The sequence below is a fragment of the Marmota flaviventris genome, assembly GCF_047511675.1.
Source record: "Marmota flaviventris isolate mMarFla1 chromosome 17 unlocalized genomic scaffold, mMarFla1.hap1 SUPER_17_unloc_1, whole genome shotgun sequence".
NCBI lineage: Eukaryota > Metazoa > Chordata > Mammalia > Rodentia > Sciuridae > Marmota > Marmota flaviventris.
This window is the reverse complement of record NW_027287693.1, coordinates 65,245-85,757: the sequence shown is the minus strand read 5'-3', so window position 1 is coordinate 85,757 and position 20,513 is coordinate 65,245. Positions and strand designations below refer to the sequence as shown.

The following is a 20,513-nucleotide window of genomic DNA, read 5'->3' as shown; positions in this document are numbered from 1 at the left end:
TTCCAGACCTCAAAGCTGAATTGTCTGTCCTTCTCTCTGCTCCAGTAGCCTCAGCTATTGAGTACTATTGCCTCTGAGATGCTTCTTGGTTCATACTACTGGGATCTTGCCTCCAAAGTTTAGTTGGAAGAATAGGAGGAAACTGTTGCTTTAAACTGCACACAAAACAAAAGGAAGTGGCTTTGCCTTTCCCTAAAGACATGGAGATAGAGAAGTCCGTTTCCATGGTCATGGCCATGCTATGGAACAAATTTTTGGCCATTCCACACCATCCTTGCTTCTTATATGTTTTGTGCATCAGTGAATTTTTTAGCCCTAGCATTTTCACCTATGGGAGGCGTGTAGAAACGGAGGCACAGAAATGCCAGCACCTTGCCGTTTCATGGGGTCCTCAGGTCTCTGCCTGCTGCCCCACCAACTTTCCCCACAAACCTCTGGAATTTCAGCAGTGCCCTCTGCTGTGAGCCTGTGGAGCCAGACTAAGTTAGACTTCCCGTGACTCAAACTTGGAAGTGATACCCCATGAGGCTTGTTGATTTCTGTTTCTTAGAAACCAGATGCTGATGTGGATCCACTGAGAGAGGAGGGAGCTACAGGCTTTGGGCACAGGATGCTGTGGTGTTTGAAATCCCCTGTAGTGTACCCCATCATACGATCGGAAGAGACATTGGGGCAATTTGATTTCGCACAGGAATTAGAATTCTATGGCAAAGGGGAGGCTATCTCTGAAAATAACCCTCCAGTGGTGCAGAGTGGGGACCATGGCCAAGAGAGGAGCTGACTTTCCCTCTGTCACTGTGGGACTCAGGTCATGGTAAAGTTGGATGTCATCCTTTGTCCCTTAACTTGCTATGTCATGTTATCTGTATATTTGTGCATTAGAGACGCATGACTCCTGGATTAGGGTTTCTCAGGGAGTCCATGTATGTGTGGGCACATGTCCCTGATGACAACCTCTAAAGCAGATGCTAGAATGACCCCTGGGAACATGTTGAGAAGCTATGGAGGCCCTGCAAAGCACAATGACTTCCTCAGGGCCACACACATACCCACAAGAAGGGGAAGGGTCTCAACCAAGCTCTGTCTCCCCAAACCAAGGGAGCTGGCTACACCCGGGCCTGTCTGAGGGCCTGATCCAGGGTGTGTTGGTGTAACTGGGTCCACCTGTGCCTATGTCATGGGAAGACTGCAGCCCAGTGGGCCATTGGAACCATCTTGTGTAAGAAAGGGACTCAGCAAAGGACTTCCTGAGACAGTGACCTCACTTCCTTGGCCATGGAACTCACAGAACTTGGAACCCTGGTAGCTAGGCACTCACAGTCCACAAACAGTCCCAGTCTGCTCACTGGTGTTGAGACAGCAAGCCCAGAGCCATGAGTTCTTGTTGTCTACAGATCTGTGGGTGCTTAAGCCTCAGGGCTTTTCCTGAGTGTGGAGGTGCTGGGTTAGCTCTGTGTCCCAACGACTCTGGCAATTTTTCCCAAGGAGACCAGAAGTGAGACAGGACAGGGCACCACAGGTGTCCATAGTTTAACCCACATTCAGATTCCCCTTTCAAAAGTGCCAGATCTCACCAGGTTTGTGTGTATGTGTGTGTGTGTGTGTGTGTGTGTGTGTGTGTGTGTGTGTGTGTGATGTCTCCTGAGAATATGGAGGGAAAATATTTTGATTTCCCCTGACGTATGGCAGTGATTCCTTTTGCAAATGGCTACCGTTTTCCTGTTGAAATGTCCCTCTTTGATTGCCCATCCTAGGGAGAAGATGACCAAGGCTCATCAGTGGATGTGTCCTGTCTTGTGGAAACCCTCACAGTACTTCTCTGGGAGCTCGAGGATGGCCTGGTGCCTACCCTGCAGCAGGGTAACACCCCCTATGTCCATGGGGTTTTGTATTTGTACCAAGATTTGGCCAGTACCCAGAAGGCTCTGGAGCTGCTGGGTAAAAGGTGTGTATCACCTCCAAGCCCTGGCCCATGGCCATCTCCTGGCCTGGTGTTGGGAATGCCGGGCATCACTCTGAACCTCCGTCAGCTCTGAGGAAAGTAGGGTTTTTCAGAGGAGAACTCTGCCTGGGTGTTTAGAAATCCAAGTAGGATGAGCCCTAGGAGTGTTTGCCTCAGAGTGGTCCTGGGACACAGGCTGGCGATGGCTCTGGCCTTTCCCTGGGGGCCTGTCCCCTCCCTGAGAGGAAGTTCTCTGCCTCAGACCTCACTCCTCTGAGGCCTCAGGAAAAGCAGTTTCCACATTTGGGAAGGAGTCTGTGGGTTGCATCTGGGAGGGTTCCAACCTGCCTGTAGACAGAACAGGGACCCCTGGGGTCAACTGAGAGGGTCCTGGCCCTGAGGTAGCCAGGCAGCAGGTGGTTGGGTTCATTCATAGCTCAAATATATATGAAGCACCTACCTTTGGCAGGCACTTGGCCTATCATTTAGGAATCCGTGCAGACAAACTCCCAGCCCTCCTGAGCTCCCGTTATTGTCAGTAAGTTAGTCCAGTCCACGAGGCATCTCGACAGATGAGGGACACAGGATATTAGAGGTCACAGCCTCCTGGTATTCTCTAGGTATGGACGCCTCCAGCCATATGTTGAGGAGGAGTACCTTCAAGACAAGAAGTGAGTGGTCTTTGGGCCAAGAGGGAGGGCTGCTGTCTCGAGAGTGGTCACTTGGGGGGCTGTTGTAGAGGATGGCTGGGCAGACCTCAGGGTCTACCCTGTTGTTTCCCAGCAGAGGACAGAGGTCTGGGGCTTACTCTGTAGAAGGAACAAAGCAAGCTGTGGTGGGATTCTGGGTACCCAAGGAAGAGAGGCGTGGCTGGAGCCCAGAGCCAGGCCCTGTGAGGATCCCTCTCCAGCACAGCCAATCCCAGCCTGGATTGCCCATGCTTTTTTGTATAGAGACTGGACAGAAAGTGAGGGGAGAATCCTACCCACACATGTGCCTCACAGTTTTGCCCCCTTTGCTCTGCTGCATGTGAGCTGCTTGGACACTCTCTGGGAAGCTCCCCATGCAGGGGGCCTTGGGAGGTTCCAGCTGAAGGAGAGGCCCTTTACATCATTATCTTCCAGTTGGTACAGGTGGTGACCCAAGCTGCCATCCCATTCTTTCAAAGTCAGCCATCTTCCCTGGCAGCTACATAAAATTCACACAAACACACAAATGCCAGAGGCAGGGGGTCAAGAAACGATTAGACCAGAAGCCTCCACTTCTCCTAGAATGTTTTCTCGCTGCCCTAGTTCTAAAGTCCTTGAGGGCACCTCCCACGTGTGAGCACCTGCGCATTGTGCCAGATGCCCCACCACAGCTATCCGCCTCCTCCCCCTAAAACTGTCTATTTTATTTTTTGTGATGGTGGTTTTTTTTTTAAATGTCTGGGATGGCATTGTAAGTATTTTAGTAACAAACATTTATGTTGACACAATAGTGCTCAATCCATTCACCAGGCTGTGCCACCCCCAGCACTGAGTAGCTGAAGATGGAGCCCCCTTAGAGCACAGGGGTCCTGTGGGGCCCCTGTGCATGGAGCCGAGATGACTGCCTAAAGGGTGGTGAGGATTTCAGGGCATTTTATCCCCTACTGTGTTCTGTGACGTTAACTAGGTTAGATGTCATGTGACACTACAAACCCTCTTCATATAAGACAGCAAACTTAATATGTGTCTTCTTATTGCTCCACAGATCATGACTCACCTTCTTCTCATTCCCTAAGAAACAATACTGAAGTTAGACCAGTTAATTACTCTGTAATGGACTGAACAGTTGGAATAGAAGGAAGAGTTCCATGTTTTGCATTCCAAATAGAAAGCTGTGCCTTGGGCTAGGCTGTAGCTCAGTGGCAGAGTGCTTGCCTAGAATGTATGAGGCACTGAGTTCAATCCTTAGCACTACAAAAAAAAAAAAAAAAAAAAAAACTAAACAAAGAAAGACATGCTGTTGATCTAAAACTATTAAAAAAAGAAAGAAAGAAGGAAAGAAAGGATAGAAAAAAAAAGCTGTGCCTCTTGAATAGTTAGTCCCAATGAGAATGCAAGGGAAATGTTCATAAAGAAAATTAAAATGCTGCTCCAGGGCATATGTGAATGATAAGAAAGCAAAACAGCTGATAGGGATAAAGTTTTCATAGTCTGGAGAACAGATGAAACAAGCCACGTTCCCTTAAGCCAAAACTGCATCCAGATAAGGCCAAAACATTAGATTTGTCTGATGCCAAGAGAAGGGAGAAAGCTCCAGAAGAAGTCTGAAGGTGGCAGAATTTGGTTCATGATGTTGGAGGCAAGAGGCCCATCTCCATATAAGACAAGTGCAGGGTGAAGCAGCAAGTGCTGATGTAGAAGCTACAGCAAGTCATGAAGAAGATCTTGCTAAGCTATCTGATGAAGACGCGATATGGTTGAGTTTCTCGGTGTCCCCCAAAAGCTCATGGGTGAGACAATGCAAGAAGGTTTAGAGGGGAAATGATCCTGTTATGAGAGCCTAAAGCCAATTAGTGAATGAATCCCCTGGCAGGATGAACAGGTGGCACAGATAAAATGGGGTGCCCACACACTCCCCAAGCCTGGAGGTGTAGGCGCCACCTGTGGAGGAGTCCAGTTGCAGTGTGGAAGCGAACAGCAGCCATCCTCAACGTTCCACATTAGGGTTCCACATTGGAGGTTCCCAGGAACCAGCGGCATCCCTCTGTGGGCAGGGCATTCATCAGGGAGCCTGGGCACCCTAAGGCCCTTTGGGGAGTCCAGTTGAATCGGTGGCTGCATGGAAATAGGCGTCCAAATAGGAGCATCCTCATCCATTGGCGGTGGCGGGAGTCTGCTTCCAGTGCAGTGGAGGTGTTGGCAGCATTGCTGGTGGCCAGGTCGGGACTCCAGTGGCCACAGTGTGGAGCGCTGGCTGTGGCGACAGCGACAGCGTAGGGCAGCGGGCCTCAGAGTCAGAGGGCGACCAGAGGATGGGGTGCCCTGTGCTGTGGCTTCCCCAGGCCACTTGTCTTGCTCCTGGCAGGGCCTGCCTGCTCGGGAAGCAGGACACGGCAGGCGGCGGTACCCACACAGCCTCTGAGGACCTTATGCTGCCCACGCAGGGGGCGCCTGGCACCGGCCCTGAGCCTCCCGGGTGGCAGCTCGCCCCACCCCGGGTTCGCCCTGCCCCTCCCTGGGTTGCGGCCTCTGCGGGAGGAGTAGGCCCGCTGCCAGCCGGGGCAGCCTTTGGAGAGGACACCCACCCTCCCCAGCGACATCTCTCCTGGGCTGTGGCCACTGAGAGCAGAGGCAGTGGGGGGTGGGGCTACAAATCCTCCCCCTCAAAGCGCATCCCTGGGGCGGGACAAGGGTGGAGGGCATAGATGGCAGAGGGATACCCAAGACGTGCCGTCCTTGGTCTTGGTCTTCTGCCACCCTTAGACAAAGAAATGTACTTAAAAAAATTAATTAGCTCTAATTAGTTGTACATAACAGCAGAATTCACTTTGGTTCATTGTACAGAAATGGAGCACAGCTTTTCATTTCTCTGGTAGAACACGATGTAGAGTTGCACCATATGTGCAGTCCTGCATGTACCTAGGGTAATGATATCCGTCTCATTCCAACCTCTTTCCTACCCCATGACCATCCCTCCTATCCTTCCCCTTTGCCCCAAGTTCCTCCATTCTTCCCTTGCCCCCCTCATTATGGATCAGCATCCACTTATCAGGGAGAACATTCAGCCTGTTGTTTTTGAGGATTAGCTTTTTTCACTTACATAATATTCTCCAACTCCATCCACTTACCTGCAAGTGTCATAATTTTATTCTCTTTTAAAGCTGATTCCATTGTGCACATATACCACATTTTCTTTATCGATTTAGCTCTTGAAGGACTTCTAGGTTGGTTCCACAGTTTACCTACTGTGACTTGAGCTGCTATAAACATTGATGTGGCTGCATCACTCTAGTATGCTGATTTTAAGTCTTTTGGGTATAGATTGAGGAGTGGAATTTCTGGATCAAATGGAGGTTCGATTCCATGTTTTTTGAGGAAGCTCCATACTTCTTTCCAGAGTAGTTGCACCAATTTGCAATGCCACTAGCAATGTATGAGTATACCTTTCCCCCCCCACATTCTTAAGCAACACTTATTGTTGCTTGTATTCTTGTTAATTGCCATTCTGGCTGGAGTAAGATGGTCTTAGAGTAGTTTTGATTTGCATTTCTCTAATTTCTGGTGAAGTTGAACATATTTTCATATATTTGTTGATCGACTGTGTATCTTCTTCTGTGAAGTGTCTGTCCATTTCCTTAGCCCATTTATTGATTGGGTTATTTATTCTTTGGGTATTGAAGTTTTTGAGTTTTTTATATATCCTGGAAATTAGGGTTTTATCTAATGTGTGTGTAGTAAAGATGTTCTCCCACTCTGTGAGCTCTCTCTTCATATTATTGTTTCCTTTGCTGAGAAGAAGCTTTTAAGTTTGAATCCATCCCATTATTAATTCTTGATTTTATTTCTTAAGTACAGGGTCTCTGGTCTATTTCCTAGGTCCTTGATCTACTTTGAGTTTTGTGCAAGGTGAGAGATCATGGTTTAATTTCAGTCTGCTACATATGGATTTACAGTTTCCCCAGCACCATTGTTGAAGAGGCTATCGTTTAGCTAATGTATGTTTTCGGCACCTTTGGCAAGAATGAGATAACTACATTTATGTGGGTTTTTCTCTGTATCTTCTATTTTGGACCATTGGTCTACATGTGTATTTTGGTGCCAATAGCATGCCATTTTTGTTACTACAGATCTGTAGTATAGTTTAAGGTTTGATATTGTGATGTCTCCTACTTCACTCTTCTTGCTAAGGATTGCTTTGTCAATAAGGATTTCTCTGTGTCTATTTTTCCAAATGAATTTCATGATTACTTTTTCTATTTCTATGAGGAATGTTATTGGGATTTTAATTGGAATCACATTAAATCTGTATAAGGTTTTTGATAGTGTGGCCATTTTGACAATATTAATTCCATGAGGGAGGAATTGGAATCAGGTACCTGCTCAAAAGGGGACGGATCCGATAGCCACGCCCACCTCAAAATGGCAAGGAATGCTTTCCAAGATGTAGTCGGTGTGCTTCCAGAGCCGGGGTGTCTGGTGATGTCAGGGGAACCGATGGCCTTGTGCTGTGGGGAGGTAGCAGCTGAGTGACCTGCGTGGGAGTGGAGCGGAGTCTCGGTGGTCTGCAGATGTGTTGGTAGGTGGTTCTGCTAAGGCGCTGGCCAAGTGTTAAGTGAACTGCAACTTTGGCTTTGGGTCCTGCTCAGACACTGAGGCCCGGAGTCCTGAGCGAGGTCACAGCGCTGGTCATTTCTGTAGAGAGAAGCTGTACAGGGGCCTCTAACACTCTCAAGAGATGCAGAATTCTACTAGGAGAGATCTGGGTCACAGAGCAACACAGATGCTGCTTCCCTCTGGTCCGCCATCTTGAAAGTCTTTTCAATTTCTTTCTTTAGTTTTCATTGTATAGGTCTTTCATCTCTTTTGTTAAATTTATACCCAAATATTTCATTTTTGAGGCTATTGTGAATGGGATAGTTTTCCTAATTTCTCTTTCAGAGGGTTCATCACTAATAGATAGAAATGCATTTGATTTATGGATATTGATTTCATATCCTGTGACATTGCTGAATTTGTTAATATTAGAAGTTTTCTGGTGGAGTTTTTTTGGATCCTCTATGTGTAGAATCATGTCATCAGCAAATAGTGATAGTTTGAGTTCTTCTTCCCCTATTCCTATCCCTTTAATTTCTTTCATCTACAGCTCTGTCATGTAGTCTAAGCTGTAGTGGAGTTTAAACAGCAGTATAGTTTAAACTCTGGCTAGAGTATCAGGGACTATGTAGAGTAGAAGGTGAGAGAGGGCATCCTTGTCCTGTTCCAGTTCTGAGAGGAAATGCTTCCAATCAGAAATGCACTTTGAGGATGAAGAGGTCCTAGTTCCTCTGCTCTCTCCCCCCACAGCCCAGGTGGGATGTCTCTTAGGAAGGTGGGGGTCCTCTCCCAAGGCTGCCCCACCTGGCAGATGGCCTAGTTCCCCTGCAGAGGCCACATCGGGGATGGGGCGAGCAGCCACCCGGCGGGCTCATGGCCAGTGCCAGGCGAGGCAGGTGTGGGCAGCCTAAGGTCCTCAGCAGCTGCCTGGGTATTGCCACCCCCCTCGTGCAGCTTCCTGAACAGGCCGCTCAGCCAGGACCAAGACCCAGGGCCTGGAACAGCCACTGCAGAGGCCATTCCAGCCTCTCGTCACCCTTCCACTCTGAGGCTCACTGCCCTGCGCCCTCGCTGCCGCCGCCAGCCTGGAGCTCTTCACTGTAGCCACCGGACTCCCCACATGGTCGCCAGATGCCACTGCAGCAGGATTCCTGTTACCCCAGCAGGATGAAGATGCTCACCACTGGACGCCTCTGTGTCCTCAGCCCCGTTTCCAGACTCTACTGGTGCTGCCGCCACCGTGCAGCAACCAAACTCCCAAACCCCAGCTGGACTATGATGCTGCCCACCAAGGGCCCAACGTCAATGCCCTTCACCCCCCGCCATGATGCCTGACTCCAGTGCCCCATGCCGGCTCCCGGATGAAGCTGCATGTTGTTGCTGCCACCACCAGACTCCATCATGGACGCAAGACAGCGATACGCAGCACTGGATGCCCACTTCACCCACTGCAGCCAGACTCCTGTGGCACTGCAGGACAGAAATGATCATGGCAACATCCCTCTGTTGTCACCACAGCAGCTTCTGGACTCTTCTGCTGCCACCGCCACTGTGAGTATGCAGCAAGGGATCTCCCAAACTGCAGCTGGATGCCAACACCTCAGCTGTTGCCACCCCCACGCCAACTCTCAACTCCGGACCTCCCTCGCCTGATGCCCTACGCCTGAAGCAGCTACATGTTGCTGCTGCTGCCACCAGATGCTACCACTCCATGAGGCCTCTTCAGTGATTCCATCCCAAAGATGCTGCTGTGCTGCCCAAGACCACAGAAGCTGGGAAGTTGGGTAGTCTCCATCGCAGTCGCCTCATCAGTGCCCACCGGTTGCTTCCTGCCTTTCCTCCCCCAGGACCACCCACCAGTCCTTCTGGGCCCTTGAGCAGGAGTTGTGCTGACTCAGGGAACTCATCCAAGGAAAACAAGTGAGTACTTTAAACAAAGGTTGCAGTCCTCACAGCAGGCAGTGGGCGGGGCTAGGTGGGTCCAGCCTCCTGGTGAGGGGGCAGAGGTGGAGCTACTGGCCTCCTCTGGACCTTGACCCTGTGGGGCAAGCTGGAGAGGGATCTCTGGCTGCTCTGGGAGTCCAGCCTGGAAGCAGCTTCCTAACTCACCCTCACACTCCTCTCTGAAGGGGACTCTGGATTCCAGAGAAAGCCATCTGGGCTCTTGGGTTCTGGGCAGTGGTATGAGCCAGACTGGACAGACTCCACCCACCTGGACTTGGGGAAAAGCCCCCTCTTGGGAAAATACCCTCCTAGATCTACCAAACTTAGCCTGACATTGACTTCTTCCATGAGATTATCAAGAAAGGAAAAATATGTTACCTAGTTTTGTCTTGCAAAGGGTAGTGTGGGGAGAGGTAAAGGCATCAGAGTTGGTAGAGCTGAATTCACATCCCATTTAACTGGGTGACCTTGTCCAGGGTCCAGAACTAGGTACAACCTTGGTTTTGCATCTGGTAAAACAATGATGGTGAGGATGATAAGCTATCACCATCTGTCATAGCTGGAGACCTCATGCGTGGTTCATAAATCTGACTATTCCAATAACTTAAGAAAATGACAAAGAAAGCACACAACCACACAGAAGTACCTTTTCAATAATCCGGGGGTGGCTCTGTGAATGCAAGGGCCCATGGAAAGACATAGAGCCACTAGAATTCTTTATTCTTACATAGGAGACACACAAGGGGAGTTTCCATAGAATATTTTATCCTAAAAAGGGCAAAGGGGTCGGAATACAAGGGAACAGATGAGTGTAACTCAACCCCAGTGGGTGATGCCTACACCTGGAGCCATGCCTTGTTATCTGAGCTGGGGTGACGCCCACATTACTGCAACCTGGCACTGCCCTGCCAGACTGAATGCAGTAATTGTTCAGAACCCGGTGCATCAGGGCTTAAAGGCGTCTGCATCCAAGGCAGCTCCCGACAATAAGCCATGGGCAAATCAAGTTGTTCTGCACTACCTCACCCTGGGAGCCAGGTAGGCATTCAGCAATATTTCCATGCAGAAATATATTCTCAGACTAAAGGTGACACACCTAGAAGTGCACCTTTGGATGACAACTGACCTGTGAGGTAGGGAGTTGAAATTTACATCATGTTTTTAGAGGAAATAATAATATATGGAAGGTCATAAACCAAAGCATGAAATGTTGGGTCAAGCTCATGGAATTAAAAGCTCTTTTCAAATTTATTTAATGTTACATTGAGATAAATCTATGTAGTTCAAGCCTCCCGGGATATCCCCGACTTCTGCTGCACACACAGGGAGCAGTGTCCACAACTTTTTTACTCCTCTTTACATTATCACCAAATGTATGTGTGTGTGTGTACACACACACACACACACACACACACACACACACATACACATATATATACTCGCACACATATACATGATGTATTATGTAATATTTTGTTCTTTTTGGTTTGTTTTTAGACTGTCTGTAATAGAATCTCATATACATTCTTTTGCTCCCCTTCAGCTGACCATCAGGAAGAAGGAAACACCAGAGAAGCTTGAGGATCAGAAGGACACTAGCCCTGCTCTGGTCACCCTGGAAGCTGGCTAGCCTGCACACACCAAAGCTTGAGGAAACAGCAGCCCTGCTTCAGCCACTTGAGGGCTGGCTGATCAATGCAAGGAGGAAAATAAACTAAGCAACAGGACAAATGGACTGTTTCATCCTGTAAGAGGGCTCTCATACTGTGGTGCATTGCCACCCCTTACTTCTGTCATATACACAGTCCTCTCCTTGGTCTTTACTACAGGACTGACAACCACCAAACACACAGCTAACCCATAATGGGGGGCGGGGCAAGGGAAGATGGGAGGGACTTTGGATTGGGCAGAGGGGAGTATGGGAGGGGAGGGGATATGGGAGTGGGAAGGATGGTGGAATGAGGTGGATTGTATTAATCTATGTACATGTATGATTGCAGGAATGGGGTGACTGTGCACTGTTTCTAACCAAGAAATGAAAAGTTGCCTCCATTTGTGTTTAATAGTCAAAATGCATTCTGCTGTTATATATAACTAATTGAAAAAAATTCATAAAGGACTAAGGCTTAAAAGGAAGTCTGGATACTTTAATGGTCATAAAAATGTATACATTTTTCTTGTATAAAATTTAAACTTATTAATTAAATTGAAAAAAAAAAAAAGCCAACTAGCACATGTACTAGTTCAAACCTGAAAGGGCATTAAGGCTTGGGAACCAAGCTCACTCTTTGGAGGATGGTTTTTCTATTCTTGGTGGATTCAAAAGTTTAATTGACATAGTATGGATTATGCTATTGTTTATTGCTTTCATGTTTGTCTCCCTTTTACAATGAAACATTGGGTCAACTACAGAAGCAGCTATTGGGGTGGGGAGGGAGTAACAGAGAGAGAAATTAAGATTATGGCATTATATAAAATGTTAAGCCTAGAAGATAATGATGTTTTTTTTATTTAAAGGGTTAAATAATGAGCATCAGAGGGGGTAACGATGTACCACAAATACTCCAAATGATGTAGTGTCCAAAAGATCCCCACCTTAATTGTAACATATAAGCCTTTCTCCTAGTAAACAAGATTTTTTTTTTAAAAGTCAACAGGATTTCTAGAGAGCTCATTGTGGTTTAGCTCCTCTTTATTGTAAAGGTCAGGTTTGTCTTTCTTGTAAAACTTAGGTCTGCAGGGCTGGGGTTGTGGCTCAGTGGTAGAACACTTACCTAGCAGGTGTGAGGCACTGGGTTTGATTCTTACACCACATAAAAATAAGGTATTGTGCCCATCTACAACTTAAAAAAAAAGTTATGTCTGCAATCAAGCTTGTTGATGTACAAAAGTTACTCTTTCTCTTTTCTTAGTAAAATCTTGTGAAACCTCTGTCCAATCTAAGAACATGGAATAAAAATAGCTATTATGTTAACCATTGTATTGTGTAACCATTCACTGAGTAGAAATCCCAGAGAACTTCCATACCTGGGGTCCAGGGATTTTTTGGCATTAGCCCCTCTGGATTACACCAGCTTAAATAAACCTTGTTCCTGCACATTTCCATCCTCCTCTCTCCTACATCAATACCTGCTTGAAATGCTAGAATGTTCCCATTCTTGAAGGACACTCAGAGACAGTCTCTCTGACTCTGCCACAGTATGAATTCTATCCAAAGATATTAATCACAAAAAACTAAAGGGAGATTACACTATAGTGACCTCCTGGGGGGAGATTCAGTGTTGCATGATGAAACTTGTATACATATATTGTATTGCTATGATATACCCTGTAAAGTATAGAAATGATACATCTGAATAAACATGTTTTGTGAGAAATTGAATGTCATGTTTGCATTTGGGGTTGTTTCTAATATTATGCTGTAATAATATTTAATGATGTGATTACATTTTTTTTTAAATCTGAAAAAGACATCAGAATTTTGTACAGTAACATTGTTAGTAAAGGGGATATTTTGGTGATTAGAATTCATGCTTTCCTGTTTTTAAAAGTTTACATGTTGAATTAAAGCTTTGCAGCAGACATCAACTCCATTAGAACCTCGGTCTGGTGAAGCCACAGCGTGGTGCCTGACCAGGGAAGTGCCCATGTGTGCCTGGTTCTTTGACACCCAGTAGATAGGAGCCCTGACCTAGGGGGTGGGACCTGCATTCCTGCCCCCTTACTTGCTTACACTGGGGCACCTTGACTGCTGTGCTCTGCTTTAATCTCTCATCTGTGAGAATATTTGCCCAATGTGCCATGGGGCTGTTGAAGATCTGTGATGAAATTTATGAAGTTTAACTAAGTCTGGTTGGACTACAGCATGAGGAGTGGGGCACCCTGCCAAAGCTGTCTATGAGACTGCCCCCACCCTCTCTCTACCTGCTTTCCTGTATGGTCCCTGTGGAAGGCAGGGGGACTGCTGTTCATCTGCCATGCAGCCTGCAGTTTCAAAGAGTGGGAGATGTTAGGTAGCAGTGAGTAGTGAGAAGTGAAATGCAAGCCAATATCAGGGCAAGGTCATGGGTTTTCCTTAAGTTACTTTTAAGGTTTTCTTTAAATTAATTTTAAGGCAAGTAGGTACTCAGATAATGCAGGAAAACAACAAGTATACAAATAAAGAGAACAAAAGGAGCCAAATAAGAAATACATCAAAGGTTTAATGGGGGCTATTCCTAACTCTTGACAGGGTCAGTTGAGGTCATTGTAAAGCTAGAATTGATGGCCACAGGTATCCCAATTCTCACATTAACATAGGATTGACTCGTAAATAACACTCCCCTCCCTAGGTGGACACCATGACAGTTCTGGAAAGGACCAACTAGGGCCCAAAACTCTACCACCTGACATGAAGGAGTTGAACCCTGATTGTCAAATAGTGCTGAAGGTGGACCCCAGCTCTCAGGGCACCCCTAAAACACCAATCCATTTGGAGACAGCATTGTTCCATTTGTCATTCTCGGCTGGGAGAAGACCCACTCAGGAGTGCTCTTTGTTTGAGCCTTACTCTACTTTTACTTATAATGAAGCTCTCCTGCATGGCTTTTTGGGTCTGCCTTTAACTTTTCTTTCTTTGGAACACAAGCACTGAGGTTTGGAGCTTCAACTCCCCACTCTCCTGCAGTCCCTTGTCAACCCTAATGACTTGCATCTTGGTGTACCATTGCAGTAAGATTAGTTTCTTGTTTGGAGCTAAAGTTTTATGGCGATGACTGAGGCATCCTATGAATCCATGAGTGGTGATAGCAGCAGAAGCTTTATGAATAGGGAAAGAACACTCACATTTGGTCGTAGGACTTTATCTTTAGGGGGAAAGATGTGAGGATATGGGGGTTAGTATACCTTAGCTACTTTGGAGGAGAGCTCTAATGAAGGGGGATATTAACAGGAGAGTAGACAGGAGTATTTGGGGGTAGGTACTTAGGAGGACTATAAAAAGCCTAGAAACATTCACCTATTTGCATTTAGTAAATTATATGTAGTAGAAGTAGTAATGCTTGGGAGGTTGGGAGGGGAAGAGAAGGAGGGAGAAAAGTACAAAGAAAAGAAAAAAGAAAAAGGGAAGAGAAAAGAAAAAAAATGCACTCTTAAGAGTTCTGTTTTCTTCTCTTCCAGTAGGTGCCCTCAGGATGTAGGAAGCAATCTGTGTGGGGTGGCTCTCCCTCCCCTGCTGGATGTCTCTCCAATCCCAGTCTCTTTGGGTTGCTCCCGGTCTCTAGCCCCCTCATTTCTGCACCCCAGGCCCCACTTACTGGGGCTCCTCTCCACAGCTCTAGTTTCACTCTGGGCATGCAGTGCCCTGGCCGCCCTGCACTCTTGAACACCTGGGCGCTCTCTTTGTTAGTCACCCAGTCATCATGGCTGTGGAGAGAAGGAGTTGGAAACTGGCAACCTGTTCTGACTTATTCCCTCTGATAGCCACACCCATCGAGAGCCGGCAAGAAAGGTTTTGGTTATCACCGCTGGAGGGAAGGGGAATTGGAGATCAGGCACCTTTTCAGGTTCACTGGGCTCTGATATTCACGCCCACGGAGAGCTGGTGAGAAAGTTTTTGAGTTATCCCAGCTGGGTGGAGGGGAGTGCTGGGGGTCACACACCTGATCTGTCGCCAAACTCACTGCTGTGCAATCCCCCCAAAGCTGATGAAGTTGATTCTCCAAGATGGTGACCGCCCATTTCCGTGTGGGGTGTCCAGTGAGAAGGATGGACCCCCGTCCCCGGTCTGGTGCCTTGTGTAGGCGCGGGTGGCAGATCTCCACAGGATCTGAAACTCTGCTTCTCTGCACTGCCAGAACTCTGCAGCATTCAATTTTGCCAGCTGCGGGGAGCCGCTGTTCAGCTGGTAGGGTTCCCCTCACCAAGGGACTCGAATTTTCTCGAGTCTGGATTGCATTTGTGACCATCTGTTGTTTAAAATCCTCTCAGACTCCATGAAGATTAAATTCGCTGAATATTCTTGATAAAACAGCAATTGGCCCTTCTGAACTCACACCCTAGGCAAGAGACACCTGGTGGGTGGAGAACGTGCTGGTTCGCAGGTGGCCATGTTGATTCTCTCCAAACACATTTGGAATGTGTATTTACTCCTGAGAACCACCAGTTGCTGTTGTCTGTTCTATTGCTGAGTCAGATGGTAACCAAGTTAAGTGACTTTTTCTTGATAATTCAGAGACCAGGGCTGTCCCAAAGATGGTGTACTCAAGCACCTAGGAGGAACTGTCATTTAGGGAAGGGAAGCATACACAGAGCCTCTGGCGCTTTTAGATGCAGGATTTTTTTGTTATCTTCTGGTGCAGGATCTTGGCTTCTGAAATTCTCCAACTCTTAAATCTAATGTAAACCTTAGCAGAGATTGAATGACCTGGGACATCATTTGTATAAAAGGCACCTATGTAAATCTCACTGTGGGCTGTCTGCTGAGGTTGGAGGGCAGGTCCGGTGCGGGTCCTGGTGTGGCAGCCATATTGTGCCCACCTAAGTGTTGCTTTTTGTCTGCTTGGCTTCCTCCTCCTACAAGGTAGGGGCCTGCTCTAATTGTACATAGTAGCTGCCCCTCTTGTGTTTTTGTTCACTATGCCTGGGTGCATGGGGCTCTGTGGCCATTCCTGCTGGTGGCTCACAGCATGTGGCTTGGAGCTGGGGTGGCATGTCCTTTTGGAGTGCGCACCCTATGGCCCACTGTTGCCTGTTAACGTGAACTTATCCCCAGTATATTCTTGGGCTTGCAGCAGCTGAGCCCTCCTGAGGCCCTGGGTCCCATGCATCAGATGCAGCTGTGTGTCTATCGGACCCCTGCCATTTTCATCAGTCATCACCTTCCAAGCAGGTGGGGAGAACTAAAAGGAGGGGCTGGGGCCAAAGGCTGGGGGAAACATTTGCTCCTTCTCTGTTCAGGGCTCAGCTTTTAGCAAGTAGGTGCTTGCCCAGCAGGGCACTGGAGGCTTCCCTTTTTGTCTGGCCATGTTTTTCCCCCTTATAAACATTTGGACCATTGGCTTTGTTCTAGTAAGACCCCCGCTTTGAGTGACCTCTGGTTTTGTGGTGAGGGCAGCTGTAAAGAGACCCATCCTCCTTTTTATCTTTTTGGTCCGTCCGTCTTTGAGCCTCTGAGTCTTCATTGGTGATAACTGTGGTGGCCACCTTAATCAGCTCTCTGGCACACTTCTCAGTAAAGCCCTCTAGTTTTTGTAATTTTTGGCCAATGTCACTCTGAGTTTTTCTCATAAAGGCTGCATTGATCACCTGTTGCTTGAGCCTCTGCATCTCCTCGCTGATAAACTTGCACACAAGACTGCTCTGCTTGTAGGTACCCCTCCTCTCCCAAGCACCTCTGAGCAGGGAGAGGGACAGCAGCCGTGGTGGCCCAGACACTTAGCTCTGAGTCAGTTGGGCACATCTCTTTTGATCATTGTTGCCAGTTTCATAGGGCAGAGGGGCCTTAGACAGAGGTGGGGCCCAGAGATATGTTCAGGGCTATTGAGGGTGTGAGAGGGGAGATACTGGAGCAGCGGGAGGCTTAGCTCTGCTCTGTTTGTCTGCAGATGGGCTCCGTCTTAGGCTAGGGCTTAGGGCTGGCTCTGATTCCTTCTAACTCTTGAAAACAAACAGTTCATTTTGTTTTCTCTTTCCTTTTTACCATTTGTTATTCCCTCCAAAGGACCAGGAGGGACACAGTGAGAAATGGCATGTTTTATTTACAACCTGTGAGGGAAACAGTCAGCATACACAACATTGCTGGGAACCTTTGCTCATATGCATGTGGAGGGAAATCTTGCTCTCTTTTCCCTTCTCTTAGGTTTCCTACAAAGGCTTCTTGATATCTCTTGATCTTTAGACCTTCTTCTTCATTGGGACCCCATCCTAGGTCTGGATAATGGGCTACATCAGATCAGTCATGGCCCAGGGTTTCTCCATGTAGGGGAGGGAGTATGATTTTTTCCAGCTTATGAGCTCAGTGGTGGAGAAAGGCTGGCACACAAAACTGCCTTGTCTCCCTCAGGTGTTTCCCTCTGGTCGATATGGGCAGGTCCTTTAGTCCCTTGCAGAGGCATCTGGAGAGCTCTCATCTGGGTTGTGGCTCTGGTACTGGGACAAATCTCCCACTTAGTCCACTCTGGCCGCTCCCCTCACGGGGACTTAGGGCCCTCTTAGCCTTGGGGGTCGGTATCATCCCCCGACCTGGAGCTTTCACCTAGACGTTGGTTGGGGAAATTCCGCCATAGACTGTGTGAGGTGCCACGGAATCACGGATCAGGACTCTGCACTCGCTTCGGCCCTCAGGTTGAGTCAGAACCCTTCCCTTTGTCCGTCTCATTCACACACTTTCACACAGACATGGCCAGAACAAAATTTCTATACCGCCCAAATTCTAACAATTCCAAACCAAACAGAAAAGGGCCTCACGGTTTCCCCTCTGCTCGCTGACCCCAAACAGAGACTACTCTGGCAACTCCCCGGGTCTGGGTCCGTTTCAGCTCCAACCACTTTGGAGGGTACTTGGGACCCAACAGAGGGTGATCAAGCCTTTCTTCCACCCGCTTAGGCCTCAAAGGGGAAGTCAGGTGGGCTACAAAACCAAATGGACCCGGATCCTACCTGTTCAACTGGGTGGTGCTCCAAAACCCTAATTCTGGTTCCTGCTGCCTGTGGGTTCTGTTGTGCTCCGGGGTGGCAGCTCCAGGGCACTGGGTGGTGAGTGGCCTCTCCTTCAGGCCAAGATTTGACTGTGTGTGCTAAGGGGAAACACTGTCCCCCACTGCCGGGGGGGGGGGGGGGGGCGGGGGGGAAGCCTATCCCCAGAGACAAGAGAGACAGAACAGCCATCCTTACCTCCTCCATCCCATCTGGATCAACAAAAATGTTGTAGGGACAGATGAGGCAAGGCAAAGAACATAGCAGGAAACAGTTTTGCATCTGAGAAACTAATGTGACTCCATTTTTGAGAAACCAGCCTCTACCTCAGAGCAAAGCCTGTCCAAGGAAGGGGGCGTGACCCTTGTCCTTGGAAAGACCTACAGAGCACTCCTAGGCACATACCCACCCTGCTGAGTTGTTTGTCTGTAAATAAAAGGAGAGATCTGTGGCGCCAGGTGTCCCTGACTCAGTTAGGCTAGGTGAGGGCCCATAGCAACCCCCCTAGCAACCTCCAATCAGCATGAGACAGGGAAAATACCTGGGATGTCAGATGACCCCCCAGTAGTTTATGGTGGTTGATAACATGTTGGAAAACTATGTAGTTTAGCACGTACACCCCTCATGGCCTAAACCAATCAGTTCAAACGAATCCCTCTCTTGTACTAACCAATCACCCCTACCCAACTTGTTCCCGCCATTGAATATGCTAATCAACGTTAAGAGTTGTTTGATTTTCCCGCGCGGTATGGAATGATTTGCTGTGTGATGTTGTGACACATAGAGTATCCCCCCAAAACCTATAAAATCTCACTGAACAAAGGAACGGGACTCACTCCCTGGGTTGTGAGTCCAGGCTCGAGCTTGCAATAAAGACTCTTGTGTGATTGCATCGGATTCGGCTCCTGGAGGTCTATTGGGGTCCCACGAATCTGGCATAACACAGCCAAGTTCAGAGGGCACAGCTTTTGCTGTAATCAATCAATCCCCTGAACCCCGAGTTCAGGGAGTTTCAGAATTTTATACCCAGCATGTAAGGGGAGGGGCTCAGAAGTTCACAGTCTGCAGAAATTCACATAAAGCAGCTTTTTTCTTTCACCATTCTGGGCAAGTTAACCCTTCAAGGACAACACCTGAGAAGGGGAGAGCTTCTTCTCCCCTTTCTTTCCTCCCCTGCCAGCTGTTACCATGGAGCCCAATTGGTAACTTCTCTTAAAAATGTAGACATCTCTGTGAAGCCCAGCTCAAGGCCAGAGGCCTTGTTTGCACATTTCCACAAACTACTATACTGGATACATTTGTGAAAAACTAGTAAGAGGGTGTCTAGCACCTGAAGTGCTGATATCTTCCCAGCCAGTGGCCAATTAAGACAGTGCAACACAAAAATAGGAAGTTTATCTACATTGAACTCTTTTGCAGAGACTTTTTGCTGACAGTCCTAAAATTAGCCATGGTGAAGATTTCTGGAGAAGCCCAGTTAAGACTTTTCTGTGGAGAAAAGGGATGCCACTTCAGGAAAAGGGTGCAGGAGATTGGGATTGAGGATGGAAACAGAAATGTTATATTGGCCCACTGATGACCTGGAAGCTGCTGGATACTGTTCTTTTGCAGAGAATCTGGGAGACCTGGATACTCTGAGAATCCAAGGGGATGATGAGCAGGAAGGACCCAGCTCATACAATAGTGCCAAAAAATTATCTACATACACAAATAAATCTTAGCAAAATGTTAAGGAACAGGAGCAAGTTCTATTGACTACATATATGGTACTATTTACCATTTAAATATATTTAAATGTGTGAAACAAAGTTGTGTATCGATGAGGAACAGGTACACATATACTAAAAGCACAAAGAACTGCATGAGAACAGAAAGTTCAAATTTGGAATGCTGCAGTGATTGTAGTGAGCGGAGGACAGTGGGGGATGAGGATCTGAGACCAGCAGGGTAGACACAAATGTATTGCTAAGGTTTTCTTGTTTAAGCTGAATAGGGAATGCCTGGGTGCTGACCCACACAGCACCAAACAGTCCTCCAAACACAGGCTGTGGGCTGGCTGAGAAAATAAAAGTTCAGAGGTTTTTTTTGTTTGTTTTAGTTGTAGTTGGGCACAATACCTTTATTTTATTTATTTTTATGTGGTGCTGAGGTTGGAACACAGCGTCTCACACGTGCTAGGCATTCATTGTACCACTGCCCTAGCCCCCAGAGTATTATTAAGTAATAGGACAAAAGACACAAAAATAGATGAAATAGGGAGGTCTGGTGGGCGACCAGTTCTGGTAGAAACTGGATGTAACAAAGGAACAAAATCCTGCATGTTTATTTTATAGGTAGGAACATCACAGGGTTTCAGTGTGAATAACAAAAAAGGGAAAAACTTACATGGTTGGGACTTATCAGGTTACACCCATCTCTGGGCACCTGGGATTTAAATTCATGGCTAAAAGAACTAGAGAATTCTATGACAAGCATGAAATTTCCCCTAGGAACAGGAGTCATCTTTCATTGATGACTCATTGAATGAGTCATGCCCCATTTGCAAGGTACCCAGAAGAGTTCCAAGAAGCAGCACCAAATTCCAGGGTTTCACATAGCTCACAGGAATGATTTATACACTACTCATGATACATGAGTGATTAATTTATTATTTTTGTGCTCTCTGTACACCT

At 47.4% G+C, this 20,513-nt stretch overlaps 1 protein-coding gene and 1 long non-coding RNA gene across 6 annotated transcripts in view; both read left to right on the top strand.

Annotated features, from left to right (window-relative positions):
* Nucleotides 1–4,523, top strand: part of LOC114082774 (E3 ubiquitin-protein ligase rififylin) — a 786,130-nt gene extending 781,607 nt beyond the window's left edge. For all 5 annotated transcript variants that reach the window (XR_011705826.1, XR_011705825.1, XR_011705824.1 and 2 more), the window contains 3 exons: nt 1,755–1,945; nt 2,563–2,613; nt 3,677–4,523. The gene's annotated coding sequence lies outside the window, so the exon portion shown is untranslated. The remainder of the gene's footprint in view (nt 1–1,754; nt 1,946–2,562; nt 2,614–3,676) is intronic.
* A 1,590-nt stretch (nt 4,524–6,113) lies between these two features.
* On the top strand, nt 6,114–10,899 carry LOC139703708 (uncharacterized). Its single transcript, XR_011705810.1, has 2 exons — nt 6,114–9,144; nt 10,712–10,899. It is a non-coding gene; the product is annotated as an uncharacterized lncRNA (long non-coding RNA).
* The last annotated feature ends 9,614 nt before the right edge of the window (nt 10,900–20,513 follow it).